The sequence below is a fragment of the Lepus europaeus genome, chromosome 7 (genome assembly GCF_033115175.1).
Source record: "Lepus europaeus isolate LE1 chromosome 7, mLepTim1.pri, whole genome shotgun sequence".
Classification (NCBI taxonomy): domain Eukaryota; kingdom Metazoa; phylum Chordata; class Mammalia; order Lagomorpha; family Leporidae; genus Lepus; species Lepus europaeus.
Genome location: NC_084833.1, coordinates 62,821,083 through 62,834,756, shown reverse-complemented (window position 1 = coordinate 62,834,756; position 13,674 = coordinate 62,821,083).

Here is a 13,674-nt window from a genome sequence, read left to right as displayed (position 1 = left end):
CAGCTCCCTGACTTCATAGTTGAAGACGTTGCACCCTGAGATAGGCAGCCTAAGCTCCCACACCCGGTGGTTCACTGAGGCTTGAGGAGCATAGGAAAGGGCCTTGTCCTCGAACCCCACCGCTTTGGGTTTAGATTCCAGGCTTGGGGAAGCCACTGCCGGGGACGCCCGCATCCCTTGTCAGAAGTGCCTGGTTCAAGTCCCGGATACTCTGATTGTGACCCAGCTCCCTGGGAGGTGGCAGAAGATGGCTTAAGTGCTTGAGTTCCTGCCACCCACACAGGAGACCCCAGTGGAGTTCTCAGCTCCTGGCTTTGGCCCGGCCCAGCCCTGGCAAGTGTGGGCATTTGTGAATCAATGAACAGATAGAAGATCCTCCCTTCCACCCCCTCATCACTCTGCTTTTCAAAAAAAAAAAAACAAACAGATTCTAGTCTTGCCTCAACTTCTCCCATGATTCCTCTCTAAACCTCAGTTTCTTCCCCTACAAAATGGAGCAACAGTAACCCCTTACTTGCGGCCTGCCTTCAGTTCTGCTTCAGGGTTTGGTCCATCACCTGGTGCTGGAGGGGCTAGAGCTTGGTCCCCTGACCTCTTCCGCAGGCCCTTCCCTCAGGGGCTTCAGAAATCAAGTCCAGCAGGCCTTCCATGCCCCAGCAGAGTCCCCCTTACCTGGGGTTGCCCGGGGATCCCCCACCCTCCTTCAGCCAGCTTTGATAGTTTTATATGTTTACATTTGTTGCTAAGCATTTATTGAAAATTATAGATTAGACCTTTGATGCAGCCAGGCTATCGAGGCGCACACAGCAAGGCCCCGTGGGAGGGGGTGGGACAGCACTGAGTGAGGCTGCTGGGAACGGAGCAGCCATGGCGGCTGAGGGTGAGGGCTGGGCACAGCACTGGTCCCTGTGACCATGAGGTAGGAAATGGCTCCATGGGGGCAAGGCTGGGGTTGCGGCAGCCACGGCCTCCCTCCTGGTGCTTCAGGTGGCTTCCTGCCTCTTGACCCTGGGGATGCATTTGGTTCACTCAGGCCTTCTCAGCTTCTTTCTCTTCTCTCGCCTGGGCAAAGTTTCTGCTCTGAGGCTGCCGTCCTGGCCCAGGCTCCAGGCCCTGGCTCACAGGCTAGGGCGGCGTCTCTGTCGCCCCTCACTGCTGTCACCGGCCTCACACTCTCGGTGGTCTGAAGGCTCTGCTCTCCAGGCTGCCCCGGCCTTCCACTCAGGAGCCCCCTGCCCAGCCCTGGGCGCTCCCTCGGCCCGAGTTCCTCCCCCAGCCCCGTGCCTCCTGCCCTTGGCCTCCTTCCCCTGCTGTCTACCGTGGCTCCCCTGAGACCCAGCCCAGAGCCCTACTGCATGTGACCAGGGTCCAGCTCCACTCTAAGGGGGGTCTCTCTGAGGGCAGAGCCAGAGTCCACCCTATTTGCAGTTAAAGCCCCGGCACTTAGCTCTGTCCCTGCCATGGCCTCGTGAGTATCAGTTGCGAGGGAAGAAGCGAGTCCTCAATATAGTGACCTCCGTCTTTGTGCTAGGCATTGTGCTATCTCATCTAAACTGCACCAGAGCCAACCAGGTCCCAGAAGGAGAAGTGAACAGCCAAGCTAGGCAGTGAGTGTGCAGGGGTCTCCAGCTGGGAGGGAAGGCCCTGCAGCCTTCCCCGAGCAGTGGCTGGGCTGTGGGGCTGGGACCCACATTGGCGGCTCTGTTTACACAGGGCTGGGCTGGCTCCAGCAGGCTTGTCTCTCTTGCACCCTAGACCTCGGCGACGGCCTGCACCGTCCTCCCTCCCTCACCAGCTAGGAGCCGTGCCTCTCAGGTTTCTGTAGCAGGAGCCAAGGCTCTGATGCCAGATGCAGCCTGCAAGCTCTGGTTCCTGGCATGGCAGGATGCAGGCACCCGAGGGAGGCAGCCTCAAGAAGCAGGAAGCCTGGTCCAGGCCTGGGCGAGCCCCTGCTGCACCCCCCTCCAAGCAGGACCCGCTCCATAATTTGCAGGCTCCAGTGTGCTGGGATTTGAATGTGACTTGGCCCAAGAGCTCGTGTAGGACTCTCAACCACAAAGTCATAAGTTAATGACATTGAGACAGCAGGAACTTAATCCAACCATGGTGTGTAGAGGCGGGGCCTTTGGGAAGTGATTAGACCAGATTAGGTCATTAGGGTGGAGCCTGTGACTGCAGCCTGGTGCCTTATAGGAGAGACTCGCATCTCTCATCACATGATGCCAGGTGCCACCACGGGAACTCCATCAGCCAATCACCAGCTGAACCGAGGAGACCAGCAGTGAGCTGTGAGCTAAATGAGCCCTTTCTCTGTACAAGTTACCTCCTCTGGTATTTTAGTACGGTGTCAGGAAGCTGTGGGATACACGGACAACATGAAAATCTGGACTCCGATTTCAAAACTCACTAAGAATTTCGGGCCGGCGCCGCGGCTCAATAGGCTAATCCTCCACCTTGCTGCGCCGGCACACCGGGTTCTAGTCCTGGTTGGGGCACCGATCCTGTCCAGGTTGCCTCTCTTCCAGGCCAGCTCTCTGCTGTGGCCAGGGAGTGCAGTGGAGGATGGCCCAAGTGCTTGGGCCCTGCACCCCATGGGAGACCAGGAGAAGCACCTGGCTCCTGCCACTGGATCAGCACGGTGCGCCGGCCGCAGCGCGCCAGCCACGGCGGCCATTGGAGGGTGAACCAACAGCAAAAAGGAAGACCTTTCTCTCTCTCGCTCTCTCTCACTGTCCACTCTGCCTGTCAAAAAAAAAAAAAAAAGAATTTCAAGGTGGTGATAGCAGGATATTAGGCCAGGTCCAGGGCTCTTCGGCCTGTGAACAGGCCACACCCCAATGAGGCCAGCCTTGTCCTCAGACTGGGTCTCCTCATCCGTCAAATGGGAGACTAGGAGCCCCCTGGCTGGGCAGGATGAGCACGAGGTGGGCAGGTACGCAGGAGGCTGACAGAGGCCCTGGGGACGTCAGGGGCACAGCACCAGGTGGAGAGCGATTCTTGCCAGGATGTCAGTTTTTTACCATAGCTCCTGTTCATGGAGCTCAGAGGAAGAAAGCAGCTGGCTCAGGGCACAGAGGCTCCCAGGGGGAGGCAGAGAGCAGAGCCCTGGCCCGTCTCTGCAGGGCTGTGCTTTCTGTGACACAGGCAGCAGAGACACAAGGGCAAGGGGGAGGTGGGGGAGGCTGCTCGGGACAAAGAGGGCCACTGTGCAGACACAGAGACCTGACCGCAGAGGCCAAACACACAGCTTGAGCTGCGGGCCTCTATCCATGGTGACTGCAGGAGCTGCCTGGAGCTGCCACCCAGCCCTTCCCAGGGCAAGGATGGCTGTGTGTGCAGGGGTAAGGGGGTGGGAGGGTGGGATGTGCAGGGGCCAGGAAATGGGTTTGGGAGGAGAAATGGACTCAGGGCTGGGCCCCTTACCCGCTGCCCCAGGCCTTGGAGCCAGAGCTGCCCGCACCACCTCCCCACTGCTCACACCATCCTGTGGTCAACCTGTGTCCTTGCCTTGGGGAGGGTGGGGCCCAGGCAGCTTACCCCTTCATCCCGATCTCACAATCCTGCTTCTACCCAGTCCCCGACAGCCCGGGAGGATGAAGCACAAACCCCTCCCGTGTCACTCAAGGCCCTTGGTGACCACTGTCCATCTGCCTCCCACACGCCCATTCTCCCAGCCACACAGCCCCGAGTTTGCCGGTGCCTTCCTTTCTTCCTGGGGGCTCTGTCTGTGCTGCGTCGCAGACTGGAGTCCCATTTCTCCATCAGAAGCCGGCTCCAATGCCGTCTCTGCCAGCCAGCATTCCTCCCAGCTCATCCTGGTCCTGTAAATCCCCTCTGTCGCCAATGTTGGATTTGTCCATTCTCTGGAAGTGCTCCTCCCACTCTGGGGTGCGTTGTAGTTGTTTGGATCCACAAAGCCTGCCTGGAAGAGGGGGCATTTGAGCTGGGCCTTGCAGAGTCCGTGAACTTCACTAGCAGGTGGCAGCAGCAAGCAAGGACCAGAGCACAGGGATCCCAGCCCCATCTCACACACATCCGCACCAGGCAGGCTCCCGAGTTCAGATGGCCAGAGGTTGTTAACGTTGGGTTGTTTGGCCTGAAGCTGCCTCTGTATGAATTTTCAGTTTGGCCTAAAGGTTTCTCTGAGCGTAGGAAGCTGTAACCTAGCCCGATGTGTAAACAGACTGTGACCCAGCATTGTAACAAGCGGCCGCTGCGCAGCCAATCCCCACAGCGGAGTTTCAGTCAACCACGGGCACGCACTGTTCCAATGCGGTTCAAACAAGGCAAATGCCAAGCTTTAACCAACAGAGTTCTCTCTCTCTACCTCACCCTTTCTTTCTGTTACTTTCTTTTCTCCGGTTATAAATATAACCCACTCATGGTGTAGAGTAGAACATTTTGAACCATCCTTGGTCCAGACTGCTGCTCGATTTGAGAATTGCAAATAAGGCCAGTTAATGTCTGTACAACTAGACTTGTAATTTTCCCTTTTGATGGGATTCATAGTTCAGAACAGCAGCAGTGGGGCTGGTGCTGTGGCAGAGCGGGTTGAGCTGCTGCCTGCAATGCCAGCCTCCATATGGGCGCTGGTTCAAGTCCTGGCTGCTCCACTTTCCAATCCAGCTCCCTGCTGATGCACCTGGGAAGGCGACAAAGGTGGATCCCTGCCAGCCATGTGGGAGACCCAGAAGGAGTTCCAGACTCCTGGCTTCAGCCTAGCCCGGTCCCAAATGTTGCTGTTGTTTGGGAAGTAAACTAGTGGATGAGAAATTCTCTCTTTCTCTCTGCATCTCTCCCTCTCTCTCTCTCTGCAACTCTGCCTTTCAAATAAGTAAATCTTTAAAAAAAAAAAAAAAAAAGAATGCAGTCTCAAATCATAACTTACTTTAAAAAAAAAAAAAAAAGACAGCAGAACAGCCAGGGGCATGATCCAGGGACAAAGTTAAGAGGTTTGCAAAGGTCAGGTCACTGATGTAAAACACACCTAAATTTACTTCCTACTTCCATAATTAATTACATAAATAATTTCAGCTTTTACCTCTATTATTTTCTTCTACTTAATTATCCTAAGGTAGTTTTCCTGTTCTTACTGTACAAGCTTATGCAAATGAATGCCTATTTTGCTTATTATCTCCTTTCTAAATATTGTATTTTTTTAAAGATTTATTTATTTATTTGAAAGTTAGAGTTACACAGAGAGAGGAGAGGCAGAGAGAGAGAGAGGTCTTCCATCTGATGGTTCACTCCCCAATTGGCCACAAAGGCTGGAACTGCGCCGATCCAAAGCCAGGAGCCAGGAGCTTCTTCCAAGTCTCCCATGTGGGTGCTGGGGCCCAAGGACTTGGGCCATCTTCCACTGCTGTCCCAGGCCATAGCAAAGAGCTGGATCAGAAGTGGAGCAAGGCCGGCACCGCGGCTCAATAGGCTAATCCTCCGCCTGTGGCTCCTTATAGCCTTAAATACAATAGTGCTGTGGTGCAGTGGGTTAACACCCTGGCCTGAAGTGCTGGCATCCCATATGGGCACCAGTTCAAGACCCGGCTGCTCCACTTTTTTCTTTTTTTGACAGGCAGAGTGGACAGTGAGAGAGAAAGACAGAGAGAAAGGTCCTCCTTTTGCCATTGGTTCACCCTCCAATGGCCGCCATGGGTGCAGAGCCTAAGGACTTGGGCCATCTTCCACTGCTTTCCCAGGTGCATTAGCAGGGAACTGGATTGGAAGTGGAGTAGCTGGGACTCAAACCAATGCCCATATGAGATACTAGCTTAACCTGCTACACCACAGTGCCAGCCCCAAAATATTTTTTTCTTTTTTTAGATTTTTTATGTATTTGAAAGGCAGAGTTACAGAAAGAGAGGAGAGAGAGAGAGTGAGAGAATCTTCCATCTGCTGGGTTGTCGGTCCCTTGCCAGCAAGGTTCCAGCGCAATCATGACACGGTCACTGTTTCTCGGTTCTCAAGGAACTTTTACTTGTAGGGGCAGAAGGAAAGAGGGAGGGGGAGAGAAGAAAAGAGAAGGAGGAGCCTCAAGCCCAATTCCCAATGTCCCTTTATACCCCAAGTCCCGTGGAGCATCCGCTCCACAGCCAATAGCGGCTCTCTTCACGTGCAGTTCACGCTGGTATCATCCAATCAGATGAAAGGACGCCTATAGTCTTAGGTCGAAAGTTCATCTGTTTCACCTGGTTCTTCCTAGTTGTTTATGCAGAGTCCGTCCTGCCTCAGCTTCATCTGTTTCACCTGGCTCTTCCTAGTTGTTTATGCAGAGTCCATTCTGTTTCATCTGTTTCACCTGGCTGTTGTCGTGGGCCTTGTGGTCGACCGATTGCTGCAAGCTATGCAGATGAGGAGTTTCTCACAGGTGGCCAGCCTGCGGTTCCCCACAGCTCCCCCTTTTTTGTTATTTATGGCACGGAGTCATGCCTGTCTTAGGTTCCCAGCGACGCGCCACCTGCTTACCCGTCATCGAAACATTGGGAAGCATGTCCCAAGTTCTGTCTTAGGTTGCTAGGGGCACTCGCTAGTGATTACCCGTCTTTGGCTACTGCTCCATCATGTCAAGCCATAGCTGTTGCTGAGGGTCAGAGCGATACATAGCAAGCATAGCCTGTCGGACCTCTAGGTTAGTGCGTTGCTGACTCCTGACTATTGCCAGGATGACTCTGCTGATTAGGAGGAAGGCAATCAATAAGACTATCAATAGGCAAAGAAACAGTCTCTTCATCACTTATAAGCTAGTCACTTTCTATTGTCGATGAGTCTGTTGTCGTTTCCACTGGGAAGGGTTCGTCAGGGATTTTTGCGAGGAGTCCCAAATCGGTTGGGAGGCCCCCTGCGGAACAAAGCAGACAGCGCCTCGTACCCTTCTTAGTAGGGGATACGGGCCTTTCCATTGGTTATCTTGTAAGTCCTCCCACATAACTCATTGCACTGGCTCCTTGTCGGCCAAATAGGAATGTAACTCAGCAGGAGTTTTGCCACACTTTTTCTTATTCAAAAAATTTATAGTATACAGAGCTATAGCTAATGCATCGCAATTAGCTACCGCATATTCTCCTATTCCCCCTTTTTGTTTATTAATTAAGGTTTTTAAGTACAGGTGAGTTCGTTCAATTATTGCCTGCCCTTGGGGATTATAGGGCACACCTGTAACATGCTTTATGCCAAATTCTTTTAAGAATGTAGCAAAACGGGCCGAAGTGTACGCCGGCCCATTATCTGCCCCCAAGCGGCAAAGGACTGTAGACAGTGTTGAATAACCTGTTGAGTTCCTTCTTTGTTTAGAGCCGTGGCTGACACAATTCCAGAGAACGTGTCCACCGACACATGCAAACAGCTCTGGCGTCCAAAAGACGGGATGTGAGTAACATCCATTTGCCAGATATGGCATGGCTGGAGGCCATGGGGGTTGGCTCCCGCCGGAAGTTTGGGGACGGTGAAAACAACACATTTCTCACAAGATTGAATAATACCCTCAGCTTGGCTGCGAGGAATATTGTATTTTTGACTTAAGGTAGTACTGTTTACATGCCACTTAGAGTGAAATTGCTTTGCTTTTTCAAAAGTAGAGCAGGCAAGCAGAAAGCGAGAATAGTAATCAGCTAACATATTGCCCCGACTAAGAGGTCCGGGTAAGTTGGAGTGAGCCCTAATATGATCTATAAATATAGGTTGTGACCTTCGTAATAATAACTCAGCAACTTGCTGCAAATAGGGATATAAGGAAGAAGCCTTGGAAATGTGGCATACTTTATCTAACATCCTAACAGCGTTAACCACATACACACTATCCGATAAGATATTCAGGGGACCCGTTTCTTTTTTCAGTACGGTTGCAAGAATGACCGATTCAGCATGTTGGGGAGAAGGGGATGCAGTTAATACAAAATAACGTTGGCCCTTTAGCACTGCGGCTCCCGTTCCCCCTTTTGCACCATCAGTAAACACAGTCGGAGCTCCCTCTATAGGACTTTTGCGCACCCTTTTGATCCGTACTACAGGAACCTGTGCACAGAATGTAGCAAAGGGATGAGTTGGATAGTGATTATCCACTTCTATATGTAATGTTAAGATAATATATGCCCAAGTCCAAATTTCCTTCGTCCACGCTTCTACAGCCTCTTTACCAAAGGGAACGATGCATCGCTCCGGGTATTTTCCAGAAATTTCCATAGTTCTGTGGGCCGCAGCAAGGATTAAATCGGCTGTGGCCACTCCTTGAGTGCACAACACCCGAGGTAAGTGGGAATGCGGATACACAAACAACAGGGGACCTCCTTGCCATATCACTGCAAAGGGATGTAAATGCTCTAGAAAAACCAAAACTTCTACAGGCTGTGACACATCACACCTTTGCATCTGCATGATTTTAAGGCGTTCTTCAACTTTTTGTAAGATTGCAGCTGCCTCTGGGGTCAGCATACGAGGTGAGGCCAGCTGTGCATCGCCTTCCTGGGTCACTCCCCAAATGGCCACAACAGACAGGGCTGGGCTAGGCTGAAGCCGGGAGTCAGGAGCTTCTTCCAGGTCTCCCACGTGGGTGCAGGGGCCCAAGCACTTGCGCCATCTTCTGCTGCTTTCCCAGGTGCATTAGCAGGGAGCTGGATCTGAAGTGGAGCAGCCGGGACTTGAACCAGTGCCCAAATGGGATGCCAGTGTTGCAGGTGGCAGCTTACCCTACTGAGGCTGGCCAGTGGGGCTGGGAGTCTGTGGGCCCCTCCAGATGTAGGTAGAGTGTCCTTCACATGCAGGCTGCCAGCTGTGGCTGGAAAGCCTCTCTCCAGGCCGACTGGCCTCTCCCCACTAACAGCTGTTGGTGCTACATGTGTGACCTTGCAGCTTTAACTCACACCTTCAGGGTGGGTGCAAGCTTTCACTCAGAGCTGGCAGGGGAAGGGGCTGAGTCCCTGGGGAGAGTTGGACCGGCTCCAAGAGACCCTGGCTATCTTGTATGACCTTGCAGTTTTAAACCAAGAAGTTGCAATCTTCCACTCAGAGCTAGCAGAGGAGGGGGCTGAGCCCCTAAGGAGACAGGCAGTCTCCAGGAGACCCCCTCTCTATCTCCTTGAGCCCCAAGCCAATCAACATACAGTATGTGAAACCCCCATCCAGTGGCCACCCCCACAGAATGACCCAGTGAAAAAAGCAGTAATGCCTTAAAAACCCGAGATACTTCCTCAAAGCCAGCGTCCCGCTCGGGCACTCTGCCTGATCTCTCTGACCAGATGCTATCTCTATTGCTTGCCAATCAAATAAGTTTCTGCCTCTTTGCAAATTGTTTCCCCACTTCTTTTTATTTCTTTTTCTTTTTCTTTTTTTTTTTTTTTTTTTTTTTTTTGGACAGGCAGAGTGGATAGTGAGAGAGAGAGACAGAGAGAAAGGTCTTCCTTTTTGCCGTTGGTTCACCCTCCAATGGCCTCTGCAGCCGGTGCATCACGCTGATCCGAAGCCAGGAGCTTCTCCTGGTCTCCCATGTGGGTGCAGGGCCCAAGGACTTTGGCCATCCTCCACTACCTTCCCGGGCCATAGCAGAGAGCTGGCCTGGAAGAAGGGCAACCGGGATAGAATCCGGCGCCCCAACCGGGACTAGAACCTGGTGTGCCGGCGCCGCAAGGCGGAGGATTAGCCTGTTAAGCCGCGGCGCCGGCCTCTTTTTATTTCTATACTTAGCTGAGGAAAAGAACCCACGAGACTCGTTCCAGCAACTGCAGTCCCCTCTGTGACCGGTAACACCTACTATCTCACAACATCTGCCCCTGGTCATTCTTCCATTAGCTTGTGGGTCTATGAGCTTTTTCTATTTTAGGATTATTCTTCCTCTGTCCCCTCATTTGACAATGGTTTTTCCCAATTTGTGGTTTGTCATTAACTTTTACTTAGGATTCTTCTTTTATTCAAGTAGAACTTTTTTATTTTTCTGTGGGTGACTCTATCAATCTTTTATGGTTTTTTGATTTTGAGCAGCAATTTTCTACTGTGAGATTTCTTTTATATTTTTTGTTTCTTTTGCACCTGTCTATCTTCAATTTGGATATTCTGTGTTATTTGAAGTTTTTCTTACAAGCTGCAGGTTGTGTAACTGAATTTTGTTTTTTCAAATGTGACAATAGGAGACTCTTTGGCTTCAACAGCACAACTTCATTTCTTTGTTATCTATTTCATAGCTAATCTGGCCTCATTTTACTTCTTCACTTTCGTGCTTCCTAATTGCTTTGTATTTTGTTCTTTGCTATGCTGGGGGTTTTCTTGCTTTTGTCTCATTTGATGATTTAGAAGCAGAGATCGGGTTTGTAATCCTGCAGGTCTCTAGACGCATCAAGCACAGGAATGTGAATTCGTAGGTATCAAGTTGGTCACAGGCGCTACTGACAGCCCTGCTGCCTGGGCTCCCCTCTGCTCCTGTCTGCATTTAAGCTCCGAGCACTGGAGGACTTTGCCGAAGATCCCCGGTCACTCCCGGTTCTTTCAGGAGCTCCCCTGGACCAAACCCCTCAGATTGAAGCCCCTCCGGGCCCCGCCTGGAGCAGGAGCAGAGGAAAGCTCGGCGAAGCAGGCGGCTGCCAGTAAAGGAGGGTGTATTCCTCAAAGGAAAATCCCCCAGGGCTCACAACCCTGGGGATCAAAGCCTCGGCTTTCTGCCCATCTGATAGGCGGAAAATCGGGTCTGGCGGCAGCTGCGTGTGAGAGCAGGCGGCTCTGCTTGTGTGAGGGCCGCTTGCATTCCCCAGCCTGTGAACTGCCTACTCACGTCCTTTGCCACTTGGGAGGCACCCGGCAAACAGCCGCGGCATCAAAGCTTCCCGGACTGTTTGTTTTGAGAATACCAAACAGATGACTTTGAGAGTGGTGTTCTGTTTCTCATGGAAAATCATTTCCGAAATCACACTCCCTTCCTCTGAAACCTGAGGACGAGTTTCTTCCTCCTTGCGCTGCGGGACCTTTTCATGGGGCCCATTCTGATGGGTTTGGTTCACCCGCTTGATCTGGCGGAAGTAAGGGCAGGTCAGGCACCGCCTCCTGATTCAACTTCATGCAGCATTGCTCAATCACGGTGGATGGCTCGGCTCCACTGCCAGGCAGCCGGTGTAGACACGGAGAGAGCGGCTGGCAGGGGCGGGCTGGGGACTTGGCCGCATTACCGTCATCACTGGCGCTTCACACCATCACGTAGATGTAAACTTACACACTTACATATCCGCATGAGCATACTTCAAAACGTTCACACCCCTGCCTATTCTGACTATGGGCCGCACAGGCTGAAGAACAATGGAATTAAAGGTAGTGCACATTTTCCACGAACTTCCTGCAGACCCCTCCAGCCAATGAATACATACTGCGTTCACACACACATGCGAATTCAGCTCTCACAACAACCCCATAAGACAGGTCCTATTACCCTCCCCATTCCACAGATGCTGGAGCCCAGGCCCAGAGTTATAGACTAGCTTATAGATTAGCTCACAGAGCTAATCGTCGGTGGAACCAGGACTCTGTTGCACGATCTGGCCCCCCAAACCATGCCCTTAACCACGCTGACTGGCTTGGAAGATCATTCCGTGTCTTTGAGGACCGAAGTCCCTACCTTGGGTTCTTGAGACAGGAGTAGGCAAGGGGGATACATCTAATCTACTTTGAAACCATTGATTCCTCATTCATAATTCATTTACTCCTCTGAGTCATTCGCTCAACAAATATTTATTGATTCCCTGCCGCATGCCAAGGCACGTGCTGGATGCCGGAGACATCAGGATGAATTATCTGTGGTCCTTGTCCTGCAGGAGCCTGCAGGAAGGCGGAGGTGGGGGCGGCCAGGCCAGCGAGTGACACCGATTGACACATGTCTCGGGGAAGGGCATGTTTGTCAGTCCAGCCCCTGCCCCTGCCACGTCGAATTTGCACAGTTTCTCCCTTGCCCTTTGCTCTGCGATCTTATCTTCAGTTTACATAGCATTGCTCCAAGTTTTTGTCCTTTTGCATATCTTCCTGTGCATTCCCAGGGGGCACAGACGTTGGGCCTACCGTCCATGTCTGTCCTTGTTTGTTGCTATTCCAGATAGCTGGCTTGCTGGGAGCGGTGAGGAGCCAGGGAGGGCTCTGAGAAGGGCAGATGGCCCTGGCCCGGGGTGGGACACGAGCACAGGAGGTGAGGCCAGCAGCCCTCCGGGAGGACGAGCAGCAGTCCAGGTGACCAGGAGACCTGGGCCGGGCGGGGGCTGCGGGAGGGGAACATGACAGAAGTGGGATAGAAGGCACTTACGCATTCACTCAACAATGGTTAATGAGCATCTGAGTGCCAGGCACTGCGCCAAGGGCCAGGGATATGGCGGGGAGCAAGACGGACTCAGCCGTGCCTTCACCCTCGAGAGAGGGCAATCGGCGCCTTTGCAATAAAAGATGGGAATGGAGGGGCCGAAGTGTGAGGGCTGGGGGGCTGGGAGGGAGTCCCGGCTGCAGCCCCACCTCTTCCTTGGCTTTAGGAGTAGACCAGGCTGCTGTAGCCTGAGCCAGGAGCCCAGGAAGGCAGCACCCCAGCGCTGCCTCTTTGGGTTCTGGGGACCAGGACAGGAGCAGGGAAAAACAGTGAGTGTTGAAGGAAGTAAAGTATGGGTTTGGACATGCCCCAGACCCCAGCCTGATTCTGAGAGAGGAAGTTGGGGGAAGGGGTCAGAGAGAAATTCGAAGTTTCAGGAAGCCTAGTGATTGCCCAACCCCTGCTAGCAGCCAGCCCCGTGCCAGTTCCCCAGCAGGCTTCGTGAGGCAGCCGCGCCTCTGCAAGGTCCCGTGACTCATGCGGTTCATCTGGGACCTGGGTAGTGGGCAGACTCAGAACTGCCCCGGCTATTTGAGGCCACCAGGGTAGCCACAGAGGTTGTCATCAGAGGCCTTCCTGGAACCAGCAGGGAGAGAAGAACCTACAAAGTCCCCTGTCTGTGTCACAGAGTCGAGACCTTACCCTGGCTCCAGCATCCTGTGGACCCCTAGGGCTAAGCTCCCCCAGCCCCAGGAGAAGGCCCATCAGGAGCCACACAAGTGCTGGTTCCGCTCTGGCAGATGGCAAGGGGCCCACGGTTACAGCCCTGAGTGGGTGCACAGAATCTGTGAAAGCCCCTTAGGGTGGGGAAGGGACCAGCCCACTGTGCCTAGAACTGCCAGCCCTCTGCAGCCGCCCACCTGCCCCTTTGAGGAGCTCCAGTTGTCCTGCCCAGGCTTGGTCACAACATCCTCAGCTGTAGCAACTCACCCCAACCTGGCACCAGACTCCTGCCTTCTGTGACGCTCCCCCCACAACCACTGAGGGTCTCCTTTCTCTTCTCCGGGTCAGAGGCTTAGAACAGCCCACCAGCACCAGGGCAGGGAATGGGCTCAGGGTCTCTGCACCTGTGGCCTCTGGCATCCTGCTTCCTTGAGAGATAAGGAAGTGAGCAGGACCACAGCAAAAGTGTCATCATGTGCAATAACCAAACCGTCAGTGGGCCCACACCAAGGCCAAGGCCACAAGGGACAATCCATTTACCAAGCAGGAAGTTCAGGTGCTACAGATTAATCAGAAGCAGGGTGCAACAGTGGTTAAGAGCCTCTACGGCACGTGCTAGCTGTGTGTCCTGGGACTTCACTGTTTTGAGCCTCAGTTTTCTTGTAGGTAACATGGGGTAAAGGTGCTGCCCATGGGCA